Source organism: Choloepus didactylus, chromosome 9, assembly GCF_015220235.1.
Source record: "Choloepus didactylus isolate mChoDid1 chromosome 9, mChoDid1.pri, whole genome shotgun sequence".
Classification (NCBI taxonomy): domain Eukaryota; kingdom Metazoa; phylum Chordata; class Mammalia; order Pilosa; family Megalonychidae; genus Choloepus; species Choloepus didactylus.
In genome coordinates, this window is record NC_051315.1 from 132,431,978 (window position 1) to 132,457,206 (window position 25,229).

The 25,229-nt window shown below is 52.3% G+C and overlaps 1 protein-coding gene across 7 annotated transcripts in view; it reads right to left on the reverse strand.

Annotated features, from left to right (window-relative positions):
* The window catches only part of HDAC4 (histone deacetylase 4), a 367,147-nt gene extending 347,445 nt beyond the window's left edge, over positions 1-19,702 (reverse strand). For all 7 annotated transcript variants that reach the window (XM_037849277.1, XM_037849273.1, XM_037849274.1 and 4 more), the window contains exon 1: positions 19,377-19,702. The gene's annotated coding sequence lies outside the window, so the exon portion shown is untranslated. The remainder of the gene's footprint in view (positions 1-19,376) is intronic.
* Between the last annotated feature and the right edge of the window lie 5,527 nt (positions 19,703-25,229).

The window sequence follows — 25,229 nt, forward strand, 5'->3', positions numbered from 1 at the left end:
TGCAGAGCCTACAGGTTCTCGATTAAGGCTTGCCGAGCTGGACAGAGCTCAGCACCTCAACAGAGACAGTGACACTCTCCTGAGGATGTGACCTCAGGTGACCTATGTGGGAATAGTGGGCTCAAGACAGACATGTCCAGTCTGGCAAATGTGCAGGGTGCCCACACCTGGCAGCCTCTCCGGATGGCCATCGCTTCCTCTGGGCTGGGGTATCAGGCATGGAAAGGAGAGGGAAAGGGGGCTTCAGAAACGCAGACAATAGCAGGTGGGACCCCCGAGAGCTGGCCTAAGATAGGGCTTGACCCACTGAAGGAAAGGGGGCAGCACGGCCCGTCTCGGGGCTAAGATGGGGGCGATGAGGATGGCACCACGGAACGCCTGGGCTCTGCCACAACCTTCACACCTGGTGTTCTCCAACGTGCTCATGGAAACCAAGTGTGCACACAGGCACAGTTACCGTATTGATGAACATTTGTCTCTTCCAGCTTTTCCTGTAGTTACCGGATGTTTGTGCTCAACATGGGAGGGATGTAGCCTTGGGTGTATAAGAACCACTGTGACAATCTACTAAATTGCCCAGGTTGTTTGTTTACACAGATCATTTCCCTTCTTTGCTCAGGTCTTGGTTTGCCCGGCCTCTGTGACAGACACCACATACTGGGTAGGCTTAACCAGAACCTGCTGGCTCCCGATTCAGAAGGCCGGAAGTCAGGGATCCAGGTGTCAGTCAAGCGTGCTTTCTCCCTAGAGTCCGCGGCGTCCTGGGGCCAGTCGCCACATGGGCTTCCCTGGCTCGCATCTCTGCCTCTGGTCGGGTGGTCATCTCTCTCCTGTATCTGCTCTTCCAGTTTCCACGGACTTCTGGCCTCCAGGTTCTCTCCCTGCAGCTTTCCATCTGTAAGGCCTCCAGTAATCCAGAGCAAGACCCACCCTGACTTGGATGGCCACACCTTAAAGAATAAGAACATCTTCGAAAGGTCCCATCTACAAATGGGGTCAAACCCACAGGAAGGCAGCTCTGATCGTGCCTTTTGTTGGGGTGCATGATTCAATCTACCACAGCTCCTGGCTGCACAGGGGTCTTCAGAGAGTCATCCTCCATCCAGCCTTCAAATCCCATTTCAGAAGCTCGGGAAATGCACGAACTTAAACCTTCAAGAGCAAGGCACCCAGTTACTACTCAGCTGAGCTTACCATTTGGCAGCATCTCCAGGAAGCGATGGAGCAAACAAAATGTTTGTGTCCTGATTGAGTATTTATGATTGGTGGTGACTAAAAAAACAGCATCCCACACACAATCCACACACACATAAAGAGGATAAAGTATATTTATTGTTACTGAGCTGTCACCTGAACAAAGGATTAACATGTGATGTTGGGATGAAGAAATATATTCCAAGAATTAAGATTAATGGCTGCTGCTTTCGTTGCCTGCGTTTCTCTATCGCTACAATGAAAACATACAGCTAGTTTAGCTACAGTGGAAGACAAACAACTCTCAGGATTTCATTTTAGCATATTCGAAAAATTCAATTCACAATTAGGCAAAATCCTTTCTTCTTATGTAGTCCCACAACACGACAAGCCTCCTGGTCACATCTAACCACATCTGCATGCACGACACACCCCAGCTAGGAAAATGGAAGTTCTGGGGACTGGAAACCCATTTTTCAAATTTGAAAGAGACAGAGAAATGAAAAGAAAGGAAGAGGAGAGGATAAAGGTACATTTTATTCACATGCAAAAAAATGTAGATGAAAGTTGACTACATTTCCTCACCTCCAAGCTGGTAAAGGATGTAACTTGTGGTTACAGAATTACTTATTGAAGTTACCAGTATGAGTGTGCAGTGGAACAAAGCCCGCCTTGGTCTGCGTCAACAGAACACTAGTGTCCCAGCCACCAAGACAAGAGCACCCGGGCCCTGGACGGCCACCCGTGGGCCAGAGGAGTCCCTGTCCCAGCCCCGCGGGGCGGGCAGCAGCAACCTGGCCTCTAGCTGCTGGATGCCAGGAGCCCCCCCACCCCCAACCCCCAGGACAACCAAAACTGTCCCCAGGCACTGCTGTATGTCCCCTGGGAACAGAGGGGACAAAGCCACCTGTGGGTGAGTGTCTCTGAAGCAGACTCACTGCCGTCACTCTAAAAAGGGGCCGTCACAGTCCTTGAGTCCATGCAACACACGCCTTCCGCGGGCTAGGACTGCTCTGCTCACACTACACGCAGCGCCCCGGCAGAGGGGGCAGGCCGTGCTCCCACCCAAGATCACCGCCCCCCGCCTACTCCTGGAAACCAGCTCCAGCACAGAACCACACAAACCAGAGCCGGCTTCCCAAGCCAAGCAGGGCACACACCCACATAACGGATTAAAATTAGGTACCCTAATTATTAAATTGTCACTGTGAAAACCAGGAATGCCATTTTTAAAAAATGAATATGAGAATTAATGGATTTCTTCATCCGCTTGTGTTTGCGATACTCAACCTGTCTTTTATTATTCAAGGCAGTCATAAAAAAAAGAACTGCTTCTGCCACATATGCAAATTAAGTCATTAGTATTTTTCCCAATTACAGTAACTGCTTATTTGTACTGTTGATCTATTCTCCCAATTTAGCTCCTTAATATTAACGATATTGGAAATGCTTTAATACAAAAACACTTTCAGGCAATACAAGAGAAATAATTTCCATAAGACGTTCTTATCCTCTGACTGCAGTTCCAACCACACTCCCTTCGGATCACACCAAGTGATCAGCTAAGTCCTGGAAGTTCTGCACAGATGGCCACAGCAGGGTCTCCCCAACTCCTCCCTGGAGCCCCCCATTAGCAAGGAGAAGCACCCTAGTGCTCCCAGGGGGTGGGGAAGCAGGCCAGGAGAAGAACACCCCAGGTAGGAGATATATCGTCTCATATTTTATCTAAACTCAGGAAAACTGTCCATTCTGCTGCATGAGAAGCCCATGTCATCTGCACATGTGTGTTCATAGCAAATGTTTTTCAGAACTGTCCAGTTCATGGATCTTACTGCCATCTGCCCGAGGACTCCAGGGCCCAGGAAGGCACTCACACTTCCTGCAACCACCACCTGGCCCAGGGCTCTCACCCGACCAGCGAGGCAAGGAGGAAGCTGCCCGCTGCCTTCCCCACCAGCCACGCCATGCCTAACGCAGCCCCTGGCCCGCTGGGAGGCCCCGGCACTTCTCTGGATCCCCGTTTCTTCCACAAAGGGCACGGTCACTACCAAGACTCTTGTCATCCACATACATACAAGTGGAGGAATGACATTTTGTACGGACTCCGGTGCCCATGAGTTAGGAATCCGAAAGGAGGGTGACTGTGCTGCCTGAAAAGATCAAGGAGTGGCCCACAGGGACAGGGGCTGGGATGGGAGCAGGGGCTGGGACTGGGACTGGGCAGGGCCACTAAACCACTCAGCCAGTCACAGGTTCCCCTTCCCTGACCTCTCTGAGAACCACGGAGATCCACAGCAAGTACACAGTCAACAGGGAAGCCATGGAGAAGTTAGTGTCCAAACCCAAAAGGCTGAAAGGAAGCCTGGTCAATCCAATCTACCATGATGCATTCCTTTCCATTCTCAGTAAAAAAACAGCACTGCAAGGACACAGATCCACGGCTCAGACACCAACAACCGCACCCTGATATAAACCAAATCCAGCCAGCAAGGGTGGGGTTCAGACCAGGGGCCTCCAGACCCAAATCAGGCTTAGGGTGCCCTCACTCAGCAACAGGTGGGGGCAGGGGGCACAATCATGTCACATGAATATCGGAAAAATTCAAACACGGACAGGAAGTGGAAATAAGAAGAGCAAGGGGAAGCTAAGTCCCACCAGCTTGCAGAATGCCTAGGATGGTTTAGCCCATTGTGAGGAGCAGAACAGGCTGGCCAAGTAGGAGAAAAACACGAGCCACACAAAGAAAACTTGGGCACGCCACTCCTCTGAACAGGGAACTTGAGCACACATCTTGATCCTGAGTACCAACGGGGACTGCTGCACCTGAGAAGCAGAACGTGCTGTGCTCCCGCATTTCAGTCTGAGCCACGACACCCAAAATGCAAGGAGAAGGAAAAGCAGCGTCCCCTTGGCCCGCCACTGCAAAAGGTAGAAAACCGGAGGGCCCCACCATCTGTGCACCAAGTCAGTGCTGGGAGACCCCAAGGCTGGTTTCAGGGCCCCATACCATCTCCTCTGGATGAGGAACCCTTAATCTGGGGAATCTGTGTAACTTAAAGGACCCACGAACTCCCTAAGACAATATACAAAATGGCATTTGTAAGTATGTCTCTCAACGGTAAGACATTTGATTAAAAAAGAAAACACTGCCCTGCACCTCGGGCTTAACAAGAGTTCTGGTTTGCTGGATGCCGTTTCTGCAGAGGAGGACACAGCCCTGTTCGTAGCCCCTAAGGTGCCAATTTGCATTAAAATATGCACAAAGATAATATCTGAACAATAAAACCAGCTTAAACCACACTTCTGAATGCATTAAAGGACCAAGAAGGTGGGGAACAGGTGGGCCTGAGGGGGAGCTCGCAGCCCCTCGCTGCCCTCCCCAGGGCACAGAACGCTGAACCGGGAGGATCCAGTCCAGGGCCCCACATCGGCCCTGACACAGCGGAAGCAGGTGTGGGCAGTGAGTGTGGCAGGCAGAGGGGTCTCGGGCTCCGGATGCCACAGGCAGAGCCTCATCTTGTCTCCTGGCCCCTCTGTGAGCTTTGCTGCCCAGCGCCTGTCCGTCTTCTGTAGACTGGGGTTGTGGGCAGTCCCAAGGCCCCTCCTGCCTGGAGAGGACAGGACACCCTCTCCCTAGCATCTGGGGTGAAAACCCTTACCCTTAGCTTCCCTTAGTCCAATAACTCAAGTTTTTGACATCATGGCATACAAAGAAAATGACCTTGCAGCTCAGCACGCTGACAAAACAGCCCAGGCAGCTGCTCCAAGCAGGAGGCAGTGCACCCGGGCTCCAGGGCCCCTGGCCCAACCCTGTACAGCTCCAAGGTGGGGAGGCTCTGCCTTAGCCCATCTCTCCAGCAGGGGCAGGAAGAACTGGAAGGCAGAGACAGAGTATGGAAATGGTAGCCAAGGAGGCCAGCCCTTTCGTTTTCCGTCTTGCCCGTGGCCTGTCAGTGCCCATGCCAGAGGAGCCCTTGCACCTCCAGGCATACAGCACAGCTCCCCAGCAGAACCTTGCAGAGCAGACACCGCTGGCCCTGGTCTCCATGGAGCCTCTGCTTGGGGGCCTCAGGGAGCAGAGCAGGACTCAAAAGTCCTAACTGCAGCCTCACTCAAGACTCACTATAACCAAGTGAGCACAAGGCCAGGAAAAAACACTTCAGGAGTCAAAAGGCGCTGTGATTGTACCCTCCGCCACGACAGACTCAAAGGAAGCCACCAACCACCAAAAAGAGGCAGCCGGAACCATCCCCTATAGCTCAGCCCTGGAAGTCTCCTATAAGACCCGAGGCAGGAAAAATAGAGGCCCTGGGACAGCAAAGCCTGATCCAGGGGGGCCAAAGCAGCCAGACCAGAGAGAATCTGAGAAGGAAGGAATCTGGGAAAGGGGAGTTGGGCCAAACCCTGAAGGACCCTGAGTCAGGAAAAGGAACTTGGATTTTATGGTAGAAAATGGGGAGCTAGTAACTGAGCAGGGAAGTGACATGACCCGAGGGAGGAAGAGGAAGACAGTGTGTGGGGGAAGAGAGGTGCAAGAACTGGAGGCCAGGAAGGGAAAGGAAAACCTCCGAGTTCTGCTTCTTGGCAGTTCAACGTGACAGTGAGGTCAAGTCCTGACCGCAATGATGGGTGCGGTGGCCCAGTGGGCTCAAGGTGATGGGCTTGGAGAGAGCTAAAATAACCTTGAGAACGGAGTTGGCGGGCCCATAGATACTGCTGTGAAAACGGACAGCACCAAAGGAAGAGCAAAGCCCAAAGATGAGTGGGGGTAACCCCAGAGGTGGAGGAGAGGGTGTCCAGGAGCATGTGACAGTGGGGTTCAATATGCCTTCTTGGAGTATGGATGGGAGGGTGGGGAGAAGGCGGTGAGGGGCCTCTACTGGGACAGGTTACAAGCAATGGCTTTGGGGAAAGCAAAAAGGAGTGCTGCCCAAGGGTGCAGGTGCAATGGGCACCCAGGGGGCGAGTAGGGAAGGAGGTCAGAGCCCTGAGTGACCGCAGGTGACCAGTAGGCAAGAAGCCACCACAACCATTGTAAGGGCAGAGCCCCTCCACTGACTGATTCTGGGAGCACTGCTGGTCACTCAGGGCACACCTCCAGAACCACGAATGGGGCCCTGGAATTTAACGATATGACACTATAAAACTAAGAAAACAAACTCCTAAGGAAATCCCGTACACACACCAGGTTTAGGAGTAACTGCTGGATGATGATAAGAAAAACATGGTTCCAGTCTAGAAGAGAGCAGCACAGCCTTCGGGGAAACTGGCCTCACCTGGCCCAGCCCTACCAAGCCCCAGCCCTCTCCGAAGAGATGACACTCAAAGCCCCATGTGAGGATCTACTGTCCTAAAGAGACAGTGTTCTCCTTCCAAAGACAGAGGACTTTTAAGGATGGAAACATCAAGTCTGTGCATCTAGAGAGGAGGAACTGGAGGAGCATTGCACTCAGTGGAGGGAGTATTTCATCACCCTAACCGCCATCAGATGCGCAATCGCTCAAGAAACTCCACCGTTCCTCATTAAGCAGCGGGTGGCAGGAGGTAAGCAGCTGACTTGCACCCAGCCCAGGAGAACCACTGGACACTGGCTAGGCTTCCATACTCCAGCCTGGGGGGTGGGGGGTGAAGGGGAAATGCACGTGTGTGCATGTGTGTGCATGTGCAGATGTGCACATGTACATGTGGATGTTCATGTGTGTGTATGTGTATGGAGGGTGTGTCCCATTTGCAAGCAAGCGAGTGTGTATAGAGGAAGGGGGTTCACGCACCAGGGCTGCACATCCCAGAGCTGTGCTACGAGGTGAAGAGGGCCAGGGTAGGGAGGAGGGTGGTAACCAAGGGCCCCGATGCGTTCCCCCACTGAAGCAGCTGCAGGGGCCCATGAGCACAGAACACCTCCCTGCCCACTCAAGACAGGAACTACCTCCAGCCTCAGTCCCTCTGTACGGGGTGCTGGCTCCTCATCCCACCCTACTCCCCTGCCCAGTGAGGATTGCAGGGTCAGTCACTGCTGACCAAAGGCCCCATCTCACCCCAGAGGAAACCTCCTCGGTAAGCGGTGTGTGCAGGTCTGCCGTTCTCTGCCTCCCCCTCTGGCCCAGCACCTTCCACGCCCAGAGACAATGAAAAGAGTCCAGCATTCTGTTACTAGACAGAACTGCCACTTCTGTTTGATCATGCATCAGTGCTAGGCCTGTGACTCCGGCTGTAGGAGACATCCCACTTAATACTCCCCAAAACTCATCAGGACAGGGTTGCACGCAGGGGCCGCGCCAGCACGCACACCCAGGCCTGTTCCTAAAGCCCAAGCCCCTCATCACTCTGCTTTTCCAACCCAGAAACATACCCAGAACTCAGGTGGACAGTTTTCTACACAGTTTATTTACTGTGCATCCCAATTATTTTACCAGGAAAGAGACAGGCACAGGCTTGGGAGGAGGCTGACTGGCCCAAATCCACATTCCTCCATCATCAAGCCACTCACACTTTCAGGATTCCGCTTCACAACAGTTCAATGGGAGGAAGGGTTGTTGAAAGACTAATAGAAGATACTTGGCAGTAACACAGTGCCTGGGGCACAATCAACACCCACTTCAGGGCTGCAGCTGGGCCGGGTCCTCCCTGACCGTGGGTATGGGAGACTGCAGACGGGCAGTGACATTTACCATCTCATGCTGGGCGGCAGGTCCAGGAGCTGGGCCACTGCACCCTCGTTTCTCAATCCTGACACAACCCTACAAGGTTTAAATCCTCATCCCCGCTTTGTAGACAGGAAGACCAAGGCACAGGGAAGTTAGGTAAATGAACAATTCACATGGCTGATGAGTTGTAAAGCCAGGATTTTTAAGCCTATCTATCTGATCCAAAAGCCCATGCTCCTTTCAGTGGCCCTCCACCTGCAGAGGGGCAGACGTCACGAGAAGGGCTTCCAGAACTCAGCCCAGCCTAGGCTACATTTCAGCAGGCAGGATTTGCACTCGGCCTTCGCAGGATACCCTTGGCATTCGCCCAGCTCTCATGGGGCAGGAGCCAACATGGGTCTCAACCCTTTTCCAGAGCACCCTCAGTTGACGGAGACTGCCCTGAGTATCCTGGGTTACCTGGGGGATCCCCCAACAAGCAGCTGCACCAGGCACTCAGGGCCTCCCTCCACCCACCCTGCCTGGTCAGAATCCCAGCTCTCCACTTCCACCTTGCTGGGTGCAGCCAGTGGCGGCTCTGAGCCACAGCCGGTTGGAGACCCAGCCTCCTTCCATCCTGGTGGTTTGCCATCCCCACTCCAAGTGTCTCAGGGTCCTCTGTAAGGTCAGCTGCATCCAGCCAGACAGCAGGCGAAGGGCCAAGCCTAACACACTTCTCCCACCTTTGTCCACTTCAAGTTGGCCCTGATGGCCACATGCCCCCGACTCCCAGGGGCCAGGTTAACCCCTGGGAAAGGGGAGACTTCAGGATGCTGGTTGCAGCAGCACTCACACAGAAATCCTGGTCGAGACCTACCTCCAGTCCGTGCTGAGCCTCTTCTCCTCTGTAAATGGGCCCATTATCCTTTCAGAGAGGGCAGCTGCAGGATCTGGGAGACGGAGCACGGTGGTGTTCGGGATGGCACCTGACATGAGCTCACACCAAAGGCTGTTCCAGAACTGCTGCTGCAGCTGTCGCAAGCCAGCTTCATGGAAGATGGCTGTCCCCATTTCCTCCCCAGCATCCATTCCCTTGCCTTCCTTCTTTCTCAACAGCACCAACTTCCACGCGAGGGAAGCCTGGCTCCCCAGCCAGTCTCTGGAGGAGTTGAGCTCAGCACCCAGACTGAGCAACACAGCATATTCTGTACCCAAGGTCACAGTGACCAGTTCAGAGGTGGACACATGACCTCAGCCAGACCAAGCAGAGCAAATCCAAGACTTGAGCTGGGACAAAGATTCTCTTTCCTGATGAGCATGAGCCAGTAGGTTTGCAGCCTGGGAGCAGGCAGCTGGGACCCCCTTAGGACCAGGGAGCTGACTTGCCCAAGACAAGGAAATGAAACCAGCCCCTTGATGACACTGGAGGAGCTGGATCAAGCCCTCCCGGAAACCTACATTCACCTGCACTTTCAGGGAAGGAAAGCCAATCAACTCCCACAGTAACCCATGCTCTCTGCCACCTGCCATGAAGAGATCCTCTAAGATGGAGAGCTTCCAGGAATTTTTCCCTGCCTCCAATCATCCCTCACTGCCCCTCCCCAGGGAGCACTGCATCCTCACGTGCAACTAGGAGCCAGCTGCACATCTGCAGCTTCATCCCAACAAGCTCATCTGCCCAGCACTCAACTGCCTAGGCCACACAGGATCACTCAACCACAGCTGCCTAGCCAAACAGACCTTCCAGAGACCCTTCGGAGCAGCCCAGTTCACTGCACATGGGTAAGAATGGTGAAGAGAAGGGACAGAAATGACGATGAGCTGGGAAACAGGGCAAGCCCTCCGTGGCTGGACTGCAGCCTATGTCTGCAAGGTCCTAGGACATCTCTGCCTTCCAGAGACACCGGGAAGCACACAGTCACAACGGAGCATGATGCCCGCGGCATGGTTCCACGCACCATCCACTGAGCCCGGGGCCTCGGCCTGGATCTTGCCATAACCTAGGCGACACCTGCGCTCATACCACAGCAGCACCCCCGGGGCAGACGGCACGCCACACAAGATGAACCAGGTGCTGCTGAGCTTTCAGGAACACGGCCTCTGTGAGCAACAGGAAGAGCCTGCAAGGATACAGGCAAGCAGCTGCTTGTGCCCAATGCTACCGAGGTCCCCCGAAGAGGCGGCACCCGCCATGGCACCCACTGTGCCGCTGCTCTGAGGGCATCTCGCAGACACACGTTGACACCCGATCGATGGGCACTCTCCTTGTAGGCCACAGGTTGCTGCTCCGCCTCCTGCCCCCACCTGAGAAGAGGAGGGGCCTCACGCTGGCTCCAGGGAAGAGCCCCCTTTGTCCCACCCGGCACACTGGACTCCCGGAGGGGGGCAGCCCAGCCAGGCAGCAAGGGCGGGTCTGCCTCGACCCCCCACAGGCATCAAAATCAAAACCCCTCCTTTACCCTAGAAGCAAACCAGTGCCAAAGTAAATCGAATTTAGCCCAGCCACACCTCAAGACCCTAAGCCCCAAACCCATACCAAAGTACCCCAAGAAGCCAGAGAAGAAAGCATCTGAAACAAGAGCTGGCCTCTTGGCTAGTTCAGCTCTGTTCCTCTACCTCATTAGAAGAATTCCGGGGGAAAAAAACAGCTTAGTTAAAATGCTGCCCACATCTGGAATGAACACCAGCCATCTGACATAGGAAAGGCAAGCTTGTTTGGGGAAGGACTGAGGGGAAGCATTTTACAGTGTTTTATATTGGACTATTTTGTAGAAAGAAAAGAAGGGAGAAAGAAGGGAAGAAGAGAAGGGAGAAAAGGAGAGGGAGGGAGGGAGGGAGGGAGGACGAATAAAAAACCTCCAAATCTCAAACAGTCAACTTGCCCCCAGCTCCCAGGAGGCCCAGTCCTACAGAAAGCCCACTGCACCACTGCCGGCACAGCAGCCACCTCCAGCTGTCCAGGGACAGAGGTGAAACCAGCCCAGCCCAAGTCCCCTGCGTCTCAGGATGAAGGAACGAACGTCAGTACTTGCAGGCGGGCTGCTGCTGGAGCTGACTACTTGGGGATATGCTTAGGCTACTGCAAAACTGCCAGTCCACAAACATTAAAGGAAAACCACTGCTTTCGAGACAAAAGTAGGTGGCTCCGTGGACCTTCCACTGGTGTGGCCCTTTAACCTGGAGAGCCAGGGGCGAGAATCACCACACAGAGCTGGCAAAGAAGGGTTCTCCAAAGAATGGTCTATAACCACCAACTGCGACCTGTGTGGTGAAAAGCTGTCCGTCAAGTTTAGCGCCGAGAGGGTTTTAACTGACCGTTGGACTCCCAACCCTTTTCTGCAGGACTTCTTCTGACAGCTCAGAAATGTCGAGGCCCCCTTTGAGGTTGGTCACACTTTTACTACTCACTAACGAGGACCTCAGCCCTGCCCTGGTGAAGCCACAAGCCTGGGGACCTTCCCCAGGTGGCCACAGCCCTGAAAGATGGAGTGGGGGTCAGACTCCTCAGAACGTTCCAGAGAAAGTCCTCTACCATCAACTCGGAAGCACCCCAGCCGGGGTAGAGAGCAGGGATCAGGTGCCAGGCCCGCCAGCGATTTGCTGGGGTCCTGGTTTCCCACGCTCCCACCTCCCTAGCAGGGCTGTGGGCCACTCAAAGTACCCAGTGCAGGCGAGGGCCCCTGCAGAAGCGCCAAGCTGGGACTCAGGATAAGTTTTTGACTCAATGTATAAAATCCAACAGCTGTCCCTTCTGGAATGTTTTCTACACACTGCCTCCCACAGAGCTTCAGTCCTGAACAGAGAACGGCTACTCCCCAGAGTCCAGCACCTAGAGAAGGGCCTGACGCAGAGGATGTACTCACCAACACTCGCTGAGGAAGGAAGGAATGGCACTGGCCCCCCTTTCAGAGGCCCGGGAGCTGGGCCCCCTCCTTCCCCGGGCCCTCCACAACAGCACGACCCTCCAAGCCTCCACCCCAAAGAGGTGCTGGCTGCAACACGGCCCTCGGGGGTCTCCTGGGGCTGCCACGCATGTCCACTTGCCCATGGGGCAGCTCCAGGCAGTGATGCCAGAGAGGGCAGGGACATCTCCCACATCGGAGCCAGGCACCACGCACCAATCACTAAGAATGGGAGGCAAGCTCCACCACCACCACCAGCCACCACGAGAAGGTGGCACCCACGCCCTTATTAGCCAACTGGCCCAGCTCATTATCGTGGCAGGCACTCCAGCCGTGGGGCCCGTCAAGCCCATCTAGCCACAATGGCTCTGCACCCACCAGGCTCACCACACGTGCTCTAAGAAGGGCTGCGCCCCACTCCCAGCCTCCCCCACCCCTCCTCCCTCCTCCCCTGGGCCTGGCCACCCCACGGCCACTGCCCCCACCACACCCTCCAGCCTCGGCTGGAGCTGCATGACACCCCAAGGCCCCGGTCTCAGGCTGACACATAAGCCCCCTGCAGGCAGAGGCAGGGCCTTCCCGGGGGCATTGGCACTGCGAGGGCCTGCCACCGCATCAGGTACAGAGTACTTGTTCGGCTGGGTCAAATTCTCCCAGAAAGTTTATTACTTGGTCTTGGGTGCAGAAATAGTATCTACAAAACAGTAACTGAGCAACAATTAGAAACTTTGAGAAAACACACCCCTGACCACCCCCCACGCCCTGAAGAAAAAGAGGCCAGTGGGGGATGAGGGGTGCAGGGGATCGGAAAAACTTCTCTTCCCTAGTTTGAAAAAGAACTGCTCCAGCAAATAGCAACACATAAACCAGATGACTGGGCCGTTCCCAAGAGAAAATGTAATTCCATCACCGTTTGAACAACACTCCCACTTGGAATGCCGGTTCAGGCTTTCATGCCCTCAGAACTGATTTACTGTTTCAAGCTTAGACATCAATCCAACAAAAGCACTTGACTCACAGAAAGAAAGAATACTTCATAAACAGTAGTAAACTAACAAAGCCTAACATTCACATTTTTAACAGAGCCAACTCCAAAACGTTAATATGCACAACCACATTAAGGTACCACGTTAAAAATTATGAGGCCAAATAAGAAATGATTAAATTATGTCGTTAATTCCAATTTAAAACAACAGGAAAAAATGCCTTTAATAAAAGCAGCAGCTTGCCACCTCGAACGCTGGAGCCTGGGGCAACGCAGCCAGAGGACAAGCCGCACACGCCTGCCTTGGCCTCGGCGCAGCAGTTCCATTTGCCACTTGACAGCTGTGTTTTTAAGGCTCGTCTCCCTCTCATTCTTCATTGCATCACAGAGCCTGGTCTATTGGTATTTATGGCAGCTCCTTAAGGCGAGTAATCTCCGAAATCAGGACGAAGAAGTTCCCAGATTTGGAGCAAGCAATTCCAGAGGCCAAGCAGAAACATGGCAGGGCATCCTCGCCATCAAAGGCCAGGGCCAGGTCCTCAACCAGCCTCTCTCACCAAAGGCCTACAGCATGCCATTCATTCATCACAAAGCCACTCATTCACTCATTCATTCATCGACCACCTACACTGCCAGATACTGGTATAAAACAGGCAGGAGGCTTTCGGATCCCCTTGACCCCGTGGAGCTCCCAGTTAGTAGGAGAAGGGACATTAAACAACTGATGTCACAATGAACTATTGAGATTTCACAACTGAAACCATGTTGGGAAGGAGTAAAAAGGATACCAGGCTAAGTTTATCAAGGGATCAAACAATGAGTATGAACCAAGGGGTCATGGAAGAAGGAGGCAAAGGGAGGGAGGAGGGAGGAGGGAGGAAAAAAGGGAGCCCTGTGTGCAAAGGCCCCGAGGCCAGAAGGGACTTAGAACGAGCAAGGAAGCAAAGCAGGTACAGGGCCAAGCTCAGGCAACAGGTCAGTGTTTTGGGTGAGGCTGGTAAAATAGGCCACAGAGAGAACGAGGGCTGGGCCTGGGTCCTGAGGACATGGGCTTCAAGCAAGGGGGTGGTAGGGTGGTAGGGGCACACCGGCTCTGCACAGGTCACTTAGGTCCCATGGACGGCAGGGACTGTACCACAGCCAGCCAGACCAAGGAGGACAGCCCCCAACCCAGAGAGCTTACAAGAGAGCCAGAGAAACAAATACCCCTAAATTCCTCTAATGCTAAGCATATTTATCAACTTCCCAAGGACTTGGTTTCTCTTTCTTTTTTTTTTGGAAAAAAGAAAAATGGGGCTAAACAGCATTTTTCCCCAACAGATATATTACAGTGTTTTTTGTTTTTTGTTTTTTTAGTATCATTAGAAAGTAATACATGCTTACTGCAACAATTTCTACATGCAATACAATTTCTACAATACCAACATGTATAAAAAGACAGGTGACGGTCCTCACAGCCCCACTTCCCTGATACCCCAGAGGGTGCCGCTATCACTTTAGAGACCCATGTAATTAAAAAAGAAGGAATCATCTGAGCTCTGTGCACAGGTCATTCATTGCAGTCAGAAATACCAAAGTAGACATCACTGAGGATTGCTTTTATCAACACTGCAGGAATAGCAGCTTGTACATACCTGGATCTCCATATACTCATCATAGTCTTCCTTAGGATAAACTCCATTAAGTAGAATCACTGGGACAAGGGGAAGGACCACTTAAAATTTTAGCACTTGAAACTTTTCTGGAGAGCAATTAGAGAACTAAAAATAACCAACACTTACATTGCACTTACAAGGTGCTAGGCCCTGCTCTAAGCACTTCCCATACATTAAATCATCTAAACCTCACCGAAACTCCCTAAGACAAGAATTCTTATCATCACCAGTAATGGGTATAGTTAAACTGTTAAATCTGTGCAAATATGAAGGGCACAAATGGAGTCTCCTTTCAGCTGAATGTCTTTATTAGCAAAGCTATATCATTTTGATTATTACCCACTGTACTTTGCATATGCATGTGCTTTCCTATTTTGTAATAGGGATCCTCACCCCTTTCTCATTGATTTGTAAAAGTTCTTTACATATTGTCTGTTAAGCTCATATAAGCACAATATGTTGTATATTTTTTTCTCTGTTTGCCTCTTAACCTTGCTTATGGCAACTTTTATGCAAGAAGAATTTTTTAAATCCTCATACTGATAACAGTATCTGTCAATATTTCCTCTTGAGGCTTCTGGCTTTGGTGTTACGATGGGAGTAGATTAAATCTGTGGTTTTCAAAGTTTTGGGTCCTTGAATGTTTTCTTCCAATAAAATCTTCCAAGATAACCCAACAGCAGTGAAAGACAAGCTGCACCGATTGAAATGGCTCTGGGGTGCCAGGCGCCCACCCCTCCATCACCACCCCCAAGCGCACCTGCTCCCAGGCAGCCCCGTGGCTTCTTCAGAGAAGATCCCAAGCATGTGCTGTATCCACCACTCACGAACGGACTGTTAAAATCCCTTCTCGTTTGACAATGCCGCACGTGTAACATGAGAGAGCACAGGAGAGCCAGAATCCCTTCTCCAGTCCTGCTGGAACACAGTGTCAGCCACGACAGCTCCAATGACAGTCCACTAAACATGGAACCTGAGAGGCGTTCAAAAGAACAGCCTGCTCAGAGGGCCACACTCTCCCTAATAACTCGACACTGAACCTGATGGCCATCAGCAGCCCCGAAGCAGAGGCAAGGACAAGAGGGACCAGACCTTGGGACTCGATACAGCAAGGGGTACCCGAGGCTTCACTTCCATTCCATCTCAGATCCCCTCTTCTGTAAAATGGGTGAAGCAGCCCCTGCCCCATACGGCTATGGGGAGGGATGAATGACATATGCATGGCAATGTGCCAGCATGTGGCACAAGCCAGTGCTCATTAAAAGTCAGCCACTGGTTTATGTCTTAAGTACTGGTATCACAGTCTCCTTGCTAGGACAGAATTCCGATTTGCACATGGCTTTTGGAAGGATGCTGATCGTATGTCCCCGCAGTTACATGTAGGCACCCTGCGTAAGGATGGGGTGTGTTGGGGAAGGCAGCCAGGGACGGTGGCAGGGCCATGGATAGCTGCAGACGCTGTGGCCCACCTCTACCCTAAACAGTCTGACCCCCTTCTCCTCACTCACATATGCCCAAGGAAGAAATCTAACCTGATGAAAAGAAATTACTAACCTCAATTCAGTGACACATTTTCCCACAAAAAATACATCTTGAAGGTCCATTAAAATGCAACATGACTTTGGACATGGGGCACCTCATCTGACTGGAACCAGATGGCGCTTTACCTTCTTCTAAAGTTGAGTCCGAAAACCAAGAGTCCTCTGTACACCCCAGCAGAGGCTGACTAGAACACACCTCTAAAATCGAGGAGCTGGGTCTTTGCCTGCCCCACCCCATGTCTGGAGCATGCGGCCACATGGCGCAAGGGCTCTCCCTCTGGCTGGGACAGCAGGGCTCCGGCCCCAGCTCCACAGGCCAAAGAGCACAGGGCAAAACCCAGAGCTCCCCAGAGGCACTGACATTCCCCACTACCCGACCCTCAGTCCTGGTCCTCAGGCCGGAGCCCAGCCCGAGCCTGCTGCTGAGGTTATCTCATTTTCTGTATCCCTCTCGTTCACTCAATCAGGTATTAGTGTATCACTCGCGGCAGCTTCTGAGCGGTGAAAGCTCAGCCGTTTCCAATAGAGAACGGTATGGCCAAATTCTCCAGGAGTGATGAAACGTTTCTCCTGCTCTGGCAATTAGGAAGGCACAAAGTCGCATTTCCTCTGGTGCCACCCCCCTGACATCAAAGGATCAGAATTCAAAGCCATTCATGCTGCATTGAAACCTCACAATGAAGCTGGAAAATGGAAGTGGATTACTGGGCATAAATATGCAGTAGTTAAAAGGAAATCGTTTTAACAAAATTAAACTGCAGCAACCCCACAAAGTGTGGAAACTTCCAGAACCAGAGTCCTTCTGGTAAACATCAAGAGGGGTATCCATTATAAAGTAGGTTTCAGACCAGTGAGAGTCAAGATCAGTGGCTCCAGCTGCATGTGGTCAGGGTGCCATGTTGCTCTGTCAATCTTGCCACAGTAACGGCCCCCTAGGGATTCTCAGAACAGGGCACTTGGAGGTTTCTATTCTGCATGGTTGTGCAGCTGCTGACCACAAAACATTCTCTCCGGCTCAGGACTTCTCAGGCCACATCTGTCCTTGGTTGCCAGGCTTCCTTCCTCAGTCATCTCCACACCCCACCACCACCTCCCCCAGGGAACCCCTGGGCACACCTGGAGGGTGTTCCTGCTGCCTTCTTCCCCTGCAGGAGGAAGGACTAAGCCTAAAGAGGGCAGAGTGACATTGGTCTGCCCTGTACAGGCCTGCTTCCTTCCCGACTGATCACTGCTCTCTTAAGAAGGTGTCAGATTTTTAAATAAAAACCTGGAACTGAGAAAGCTATAGAGGTCTTATAACGTGTCGGGGGGGGGGGGGGATGTTTAAGGCATGAAAATACTTCCCTCCCACACAGATGTGAATTCTTCTCTGGTAAGATGCCACAGCGCCAAGGCAGGAAGATACCTGGAAAAGCTCAATATAAGTCTTAAAAATAGATAATTGAACACAGATTTTAGAATTCTCGTGAGCTACCTGAAACAAATTCAATCTCATATTTTTGATAACCCAAAATCTATTCTGATGGAACTTCTAACTGGGTGGCATTTTGCATTTCCAATTATAATGGAGTAATTGTGTTGCCATAGTTACTGCAAAATTCTGCAATAACTTTTGTTGCTTTGTAATTGCCATAGTGTTTATTTGTGTACAAGCAGCTGAGTTTTCCTAATACAATCCCTCCCTCCCCCAACCACCACCACCATCTTTCCTGGTTAAATTTTGAACCCACCACAGCAGCTTTCACTTGACAGTCCCTAAGACAAGGCAACAAAATTATCAGAAACAATTAAAACTCCAGGCAACTGAGAAGGCACCAGTTGTGAAAAGAAAAAGTGAAACTAGGCCAAGGTGTGAACCCTCCAGCAGCCCCCCAAGCTCACCAGGCTAGGCTAAGGCTTGTTTATATGTTTACTCCCAGGACTTCCAGGCTTTGGGTGGGTTCTGGAATAAACAGAAAACCCTGAGCATAGAAAAAGGAGGGGAAGCAAAGTAACTGCACAGGCCCTTTTCTCCCTTCCGAGGAGCAGGCAGGGCTGCTCTCAGCAAGCAATTAGGTAGGTCTCTACAGTAATGCAATCAGGATTTAGTTAAGAAAGTCATTAGTTTTAAAATAACTTAAGTTTAATTTCTGCAACGCTTTATTTGAAAATTGTGTCACAGCAGGTCAATTTACAACATGCAATAAAGAAAACACTCATATCAGCTGCTGCAAGTTATTACAAATTTTTGATGTGCATTAAATGAGTACACTGGGTTCCACCCCCGGCCTTTCCAACTGATACGCACACTCTCCTGCTATAACAGTGTCAAATAATTCAACGCTAATGTAAATATGAGATAATGTGCTTATAATCCCACGGTGTGTTTTTGCAATGCCGGGGAAATGCGGATAGTATCTGGGCAGGACTGAGCCACATCTCCGGCCTGGGGAAATCACGTGAGTAAACCCACTCAGGGCGGTGGGCTGCGTCTCCCCCACCCCTCCCGCTTTAAATCGGACACCCGCACCACGACGACGGCAGACACCGACGCCGAGAACCACAGGGAGGGACATTTTTCTGCAAACTCACAGCATTCGACAAAGTTACATAAACGGCTCCACGCCTCGGGTCTGGGAACCCTCTCCCCGGTCCCCCACGGCCCCTCACTTCCCATCGGATCCCACCTGTTCATGGGGCAACTGGCTCTTGGGTTCCGACCAGATCAGGCACCGAAGTTGCAGATGTAACTGAGCCCAACTCCCACCGCGGCCAGGGCCCCCTTCCCGACCAGCCGGGGTCACCCCGAGCCCCCTCAGAGAGGCGCCGCCTGTCACCCTCACCCCCAAACAGGTAGGCGCAGCCCGGGTCTCCCCGGGAGCGCCCTGGGTCGTCTCGGCCCGCAGCGGGCGTCAAAACATCGGCTATTATTTTTGCGGGGCGGGGGGGCGTATGGAGGAAAGCTCCAGAATTTGGTTTAGCTCTCCCCTCCAGAAAAAAAAAAATCGGATCTGGGCACCAACTGCGGCTGACGACCGCCACCCCCTCGTCGCGCGTCCGGGCTGCCAAGCCAGGCGACGAGTTCGCAGCCGAGCCGGGCCTCGCACCGTCGGTCCCGCGCGGGGCCTTGCGCGCGGACTGTCCCACGCGGGGCCGCGGGGCTCCCGCGGGCGGGGAGGAGGGGCGCGCGGTCTCCCGCGGGGGGCGCCGGGGCCGGCCCGCGGCGCTTCACCTGCTGGCGGGGCCCCGGGCGCAGCCCTCGAGCGGCGAGGGGAGCGGGAGGGCGTGGAGGGTCGGCGGGCGGGGGACTGACCGGGGGTCTGACGGGGGCCTGAGGCGGGGCCGGGGGCCCGGGCGGGAGCTGGTCCGGGGCGGGGGCCGAGGGCCTGGGGGCGGGCGGGGCGGCCTGCGGGCCTGCGGGAGCGCGGCGGGGCCGGGCCCGGCGGCGGCCCGGACAATGGCCCGACGCGGGGCCGGCGGCGGCGGGCTGCGCTTACCGCTGCGGGCGGCGGCGGGCGGGCCGCTCCGGGCGTGCGCGGGCGGGCGGCGGCCGCGCTCTAGCCCTGCTCGGGCGCTCCGAGCCGCATCTCCTCAGCCGGCGCCGCGTCCGCCCGGCGGCTCGGGCTCGGGCTCGGGCTCGGGGGGCGGCGAGAGGCGAGACGCGGCCGGGGCCCAGGGCGCTGAGGCGGCGGCGGCGCGGGCGGGCGCGCGGCTGGGGCTCGGGCGGCGGCTGGGACCGTGCACCGCGGCGGCGGCCCCACAACCTCCCCTCCTCATTCACAAAAAATTGACCCACGTTGAACCATGATGCTTCTCCCCCCTCTCCGGCAGCGAGCGGGACCCGGATAGGACGTTCTGGACGCCCGTCAGCCGCTCCGGCCCCGCCCCCCCCGCCGGCGACTCACCGGCCATTGGCTCGGCTAGCCTTGCATCACCTCCTTTCCCGAGCCCCTCCCGCCCGGCTGGTCGCTAATGAAGAGCTCGTCAATTACGGATCGGCCCCGCCTCCCGCCCGCCTCCCGGAGCGCCCAGACGCCCTTCCATTGGCCTGCTGGGAGACCTGGGTACAGCCCCTTTTGCTCCCACCCCGCGTCCCGCTAGCGGCCCAACCACCAGGCCAGACGCTCCTATGAACTACGGAGACGCTTAATCTCCGCCCGCCCACCCACACAGGTCCTGACCCCATTGGCTCCCGGAGCTGCCAACTTCAGGGGGCGGGGCGAGCCAAGGGACCTTCCAGGCGCAAGCCCCTGGGTGCTTCGCGATTGAGTAGGCGCTAGGGGCTGAGGTGTGGTGGGAGCTGGGGCGCGCGGTGACTGTAACATGGATCCTCGGCAGCACCGAAGCGCTCCCCAGTGCAGGCCCAGCGGTCAGGGCTGGGTGTCCGACTCGCGCCGGGCAGGTGCAGGCCAGGCCTCCCCGCGGCCGGCATCTTGGATGGTGGCCGTGGGTCACGTGATGCTGCGTGCTCCGGGAGACGCTGAGGGCGTCCTGGGGAGCGGGCGCGCAGGCGCGGTGGGTCTCGCCCTGCCCCGCGGCGGGAACGCGGCCCGTGCGGGTGGGCGGGGCCTGCGCGGGTGCAGAGTGGGCTGCGGGGGTCGTGGGCAGGGGCCCAGGGGCGCTCCCGGGACGTGGCCCTAGGCCGGGTCCCCGCGCACTGGAGCCGCGGTGGGTTTGGGCAGGCGTGGGCGCGGCTGGAGCAGCGACCAGGCTGCGTCCACGAGGGTGGAGGTCTCGCCGCGCGTGTTCTCCCCCGACTGCGCAGCTTCTCTGGGCTGCGGGTTCGGGTGTTTTGTGTTAAGTTAACGTCGTCGCCTCTCGTGGGCCCTTGGACCTTAGCGAGGCTTATCCATCCCAGGGGTGCACTTTTCAACCTCAGGGCACGTACTGTTTTTCAGAATCCCATGTCATTCAAGTGAGAAGAAGGATGCCAACCGGTGCGTGGTGGCCACAGCTCTTGTGATTCCTATCAGTGAATTCCAGAAACTAAATTTTGCTGATATTACAAATGTTTGGACCTGCAGTGAGATTTATCCTAGAGAGCATAAAAGGCTCAGACTATGATGTTCAAATTGCAGTATTTAGTAATTGTTTTGTTTTGTAAAATACTTCCCTTCTTAGCAAAAATGAGCAGGAATCTCTATTTTAAATTACAAGGGTTTTGCGATTAACTGACTTCTACAAAATGTTGTAGATTGCAGGATGCTTGAAACCTCTTTTCCACAACCAAAAAGGTTGACCATTGCTCAGAAAACTGGAGATCTTAAATTTTGTTAAATACATTGGCTCTTCACTAAAGCAACTTTTCTTCTTCTGCCTTAGCTTCCCTGCTGCGGTGACAGATACCACACCATGGGTTGTCTTAAACAGAAGCACTTGTCACTGTTTCGGAGGCTAGAAGGCTGGCCTCCTCCTGGGGTGGGCAGGGTTCTGTGGCCTGCAATCTTTGGGGTTCCTTGGCTCTCACGTCCATGTTCTCCTTTCTGTTCCAGGTTATGTTGACTTCCAGCTTCTCCTCTCCTTGGCTCTCTCCTCATAAAGCATCCAATAATAGGATTAAGGTTCAGCCTCATTCAGTTGGGCCACAGCCTATCTAAAAATAACATCCTCAAGGGGTCCCATTTACAATGGGTTCACACTGACAAGAGTGGATTAAGATTAGAAATGTAGTTTTGTTTTTTTTCCCCTGGGGTACATAATTCAGCCTGCCACATCAGGGAAAGGAGGATATGGGTAGATCATTTAAGAACTGCTTCCAAGGCTCTTCCCCCTGCCCCTACCAAAATATCCTTACTTTTCAAGTTCTCATAGCAAGAACCCAGAGCCCAGCATTGCACTGAAGTACATGTGAACAGACCCAAGCAGGCCTAATGGGAAAAGAATATTACCTATTTGAAGGGCTTGGTCACCAAAGAAAAAAATCCATCTGGAAATAGCCAGAGGTTACTAGGTCATTTGAAATGATCTGCTGGATTAAATAAAGTAAGAGAGGAAAGGCTCAAACTATCCAATAATAGACACTCTCCATATTCATGGTCACGTCAAGTAAAAAAAGATCCTAAAAAAAGACTGATAAATCTTCACCAGTCCCTAATTTCAACTGGACTTTTCGAAGTTTTGTGACCTATAATGCTTTTTCAGGAGAGAAAACTAGAAACATTTCAGTTTTAATAACAATCACTGCTTTCTTTTATATTGTTTCTTTGTTTTATTTTGTAATAAAAGGCGATTTTTATTCTTCTTTTAACTCCCCAGAGCTTATAAGAAAATAAAAAATCAAATCAGTCTAGTTACAATTCTTAGAATAATCCTGGAGGCATATAAAACTAAAAGTTAATGGGTATCTGTGACAGAGTCAGCCTGTTGGTGACTTTGCTGGCAGATGTGTGTTTATTTCATTTGTAGGCCTTTCAGGAGGCAAGCAGAGATTTCCTTTAATTTCAGTCCTGATCAGTGATTCTTGGGGGTTGTGTGGGTTTGGATGCATTATGTTCCCCCAAAAGCCATATTCTTTAATGCAATCTTGTGGGGACAGATTGAGTAATCTTTTTTATTAGGGCCTGACCTTTTGATTGACTGTTTCCTTGGAGATTTGGCCCTGCCCATTCAGGGTGGGTCTTGGTGTTTACTGGAGTCCTTTAAAGGGAGCCACACACAGAGCATCTGTGAGAAACTTGTGGAGAGATGCTGATGCTTTGAGATGCTAGCCCAGAGTTTGCTCTGGAGAAGCTAAGAGACCAAAAAAATGCCGTAAAAGATGCTTGCTGACGCTTAGAGATTCTTGGAGATGAAGGCAGACGGAAGCTTGGAGATGCTAAGCTAAGAGAAACCTAGAGACATTTTGGAGAAAGCCAGTTTGAAACCAGAACCCTGGAGTAAAGAATCAGCAGATGCCAGCTACATGCCTTCCCAGCTGACACAGGTGTTCCAGACACCATCAGCCTTTCTTCAGTGAAGGTCTCCTCTTGTTGATGCCTTAGTTTGGACATTTTCGTGGCCTTCAGACTGTAAATTTGTAACCAAATAAACTCCTTTATAAAAGCCAGTCCATTGCTGGTATTTTGCATAATGGCAGTATTAGCAAACCAGAACATGGGTTAAATGTAACTCTGAGATTAAAAATACGGTAAGTAGCTATTAGAAAAGTTTGGCCCTTCTACCTAGACCTGCTTACTCCTAGATAGCTCATCTTGGAAGCACTAGATGGTGAATTGCAGAATTTTAAAACAGAAGGAATAGCAGAAGAAAATTATCACATTTACGAACACTGGTGACCCAGCAGATGATGGAAATGGTTCTGTCTTCAGGTTTTCACATAACATGAAGCAGGATCAGTGACCACAAGCCTTGTAAGAGTCGAGCAGAACAGGGGAAACTAGGCCGCCTTTCCAGGAGAAGAGGACCTTGGAGCCTGGGCCCCTGGGCCTTTGTCTTTGGGTGTCCAGGGGCAGGGAGGAGACCATCTCATGGGAGGAGACGTGCTCAGTGTGAGCGGATGAGCTCAGCATGAGAGACGGTTCCCTATGGTAAGAGGAAGGGCTCGCCAACCGTGAGAGCAGAGGGTGCCTGTGTCATGATTTGCCAGAGCTGCTGTGACAAATACCACCCAGTGGGTTGGCTCATGGTTTTGGAGGCTGGAGGTCCAAAATCAAGGCAAGACCACGCCTTCTGCCCTAGACTCCATAGTGTTCCGGTGCCAGTTCACTGAAGTCCTCGGGGTTCCTGGCCCTGGCATCTCTGCTCTGGATCTCTCTGTCTGTTCTTCCAGTTTTCCACTGACTTCTGGCTTCCAGCTCCCTGGCTCCTCTTTTAAGGCCCCCAGTAATATGGATTAACCCATCCTGATATGGTTGACCACACCTTAAATAATGATAACATCTTCAAAGGGTCCCCTTTACAATGGATTCACAGCCACAGAAGAGCAGATGAAGGTGAAGAACATGCCTTGGTTTGGGCATTTACAGAGTCCAAACCCGAAGGGGTGTGTTTCAGAAAGAAAGTGAATCCCAGTGCTGAAAGAAGGAAACCAATCTTCAGAAACCAAGATGGCCCCAAAGACTCAAATTTTAAAATCTAGAGTTAGTAGAGGTTTGGTTAGGTGGCTGTGCCAGTTTGAATGTATTATGTCCCCCAGAAAAAGCCATATTCTTTGATGCGATCTTGTGGGGCAGACATAATAGTGGGGATTAAGTTGGAACGTTTGGATTAGGTTGTGTGCATGGAGATGTGCCCCACCCAACTGTAGATGATAACTGATGGGATATTTCCATGGAGGTGTGGCCCCACCCATTCAGGATGGGCCTTGATCAGTGGAGCCATATAAATGAGCTGACTCAAAGAGAAGGAACTCAGTGCAGCTGTGAGTGACGTTTTGAAGAGGAGCAAGCTTGCTAGAGAGGAACGTCCTGGGAGAAAGCCATTTTGAAACCAGAACTTTGGAGCAGACGCCAGCCACAAGCCTTCCCAGCTAACAGAGGTTTTCCGGACACCATTGGCCATCCTCCAGTGAAGGTACCCGATTACTGATGTGTTACCTTGGACACTTTATGGCCTTAAGACTGTAACCGTGTAGCCAAATAAACCCCCTTTTTATAAAAGCCAATCCATCTCTGATGTTTTGCATTCTGCAGCATTAGCAAACTAGAACAGTGGCCAATTCTAAAATGAATATGCAAAAAATAATAACTTTAAGATACCCCGGTGACAGTTATAAATGCTAATATTTATTGAGCATTTAATATGTTGCAGGCATTGTGCTAAGAGTTGTATATGCATTACAGAACATTATGGGAAATTCACAATCACACTAGCAAAAGAAAATTGTAAATACTTTAAACTCAGAAAGAAATGTATAATTCTATGTAAAGAAAACTACAAAACACTTCATCGAGGAGCATAAAAGAACCCAGACATACATGCCATGTCTTTAGATTGGAGTACTTTGTGGGGTACAGTTACCAATTTGTCCTAAACAAATCTATAAATGCAACATTAAATCCCAATGGGACATCACAGGAATTGACAAAATGATTGAATCACTTATCTGAAAGAATATTTTCAAAGAGTCAAAAAGAAGAGTAATGGAGAAACTGTGCTTCCAGAAAATAGAACATGTTATCTAGGCTTCAGAATGAAAACAACATTGCACTGGCCCAGGTCGATGGAGAATAATAGAAAGTGAGGAACAAGCCCCAAGTAAGCTGTGACTGCAGACTCACCCCCAGCCGGTATCCACGTGTCCTGCCTGTCCAAGGTGGTGGCTGTCCTTCTGGGCTGCTCAGCACCTGGCCATACCAATTGTTAAATATTTTGAATATCACCCCTGTAAGGATTGAAAATATACTACAGAT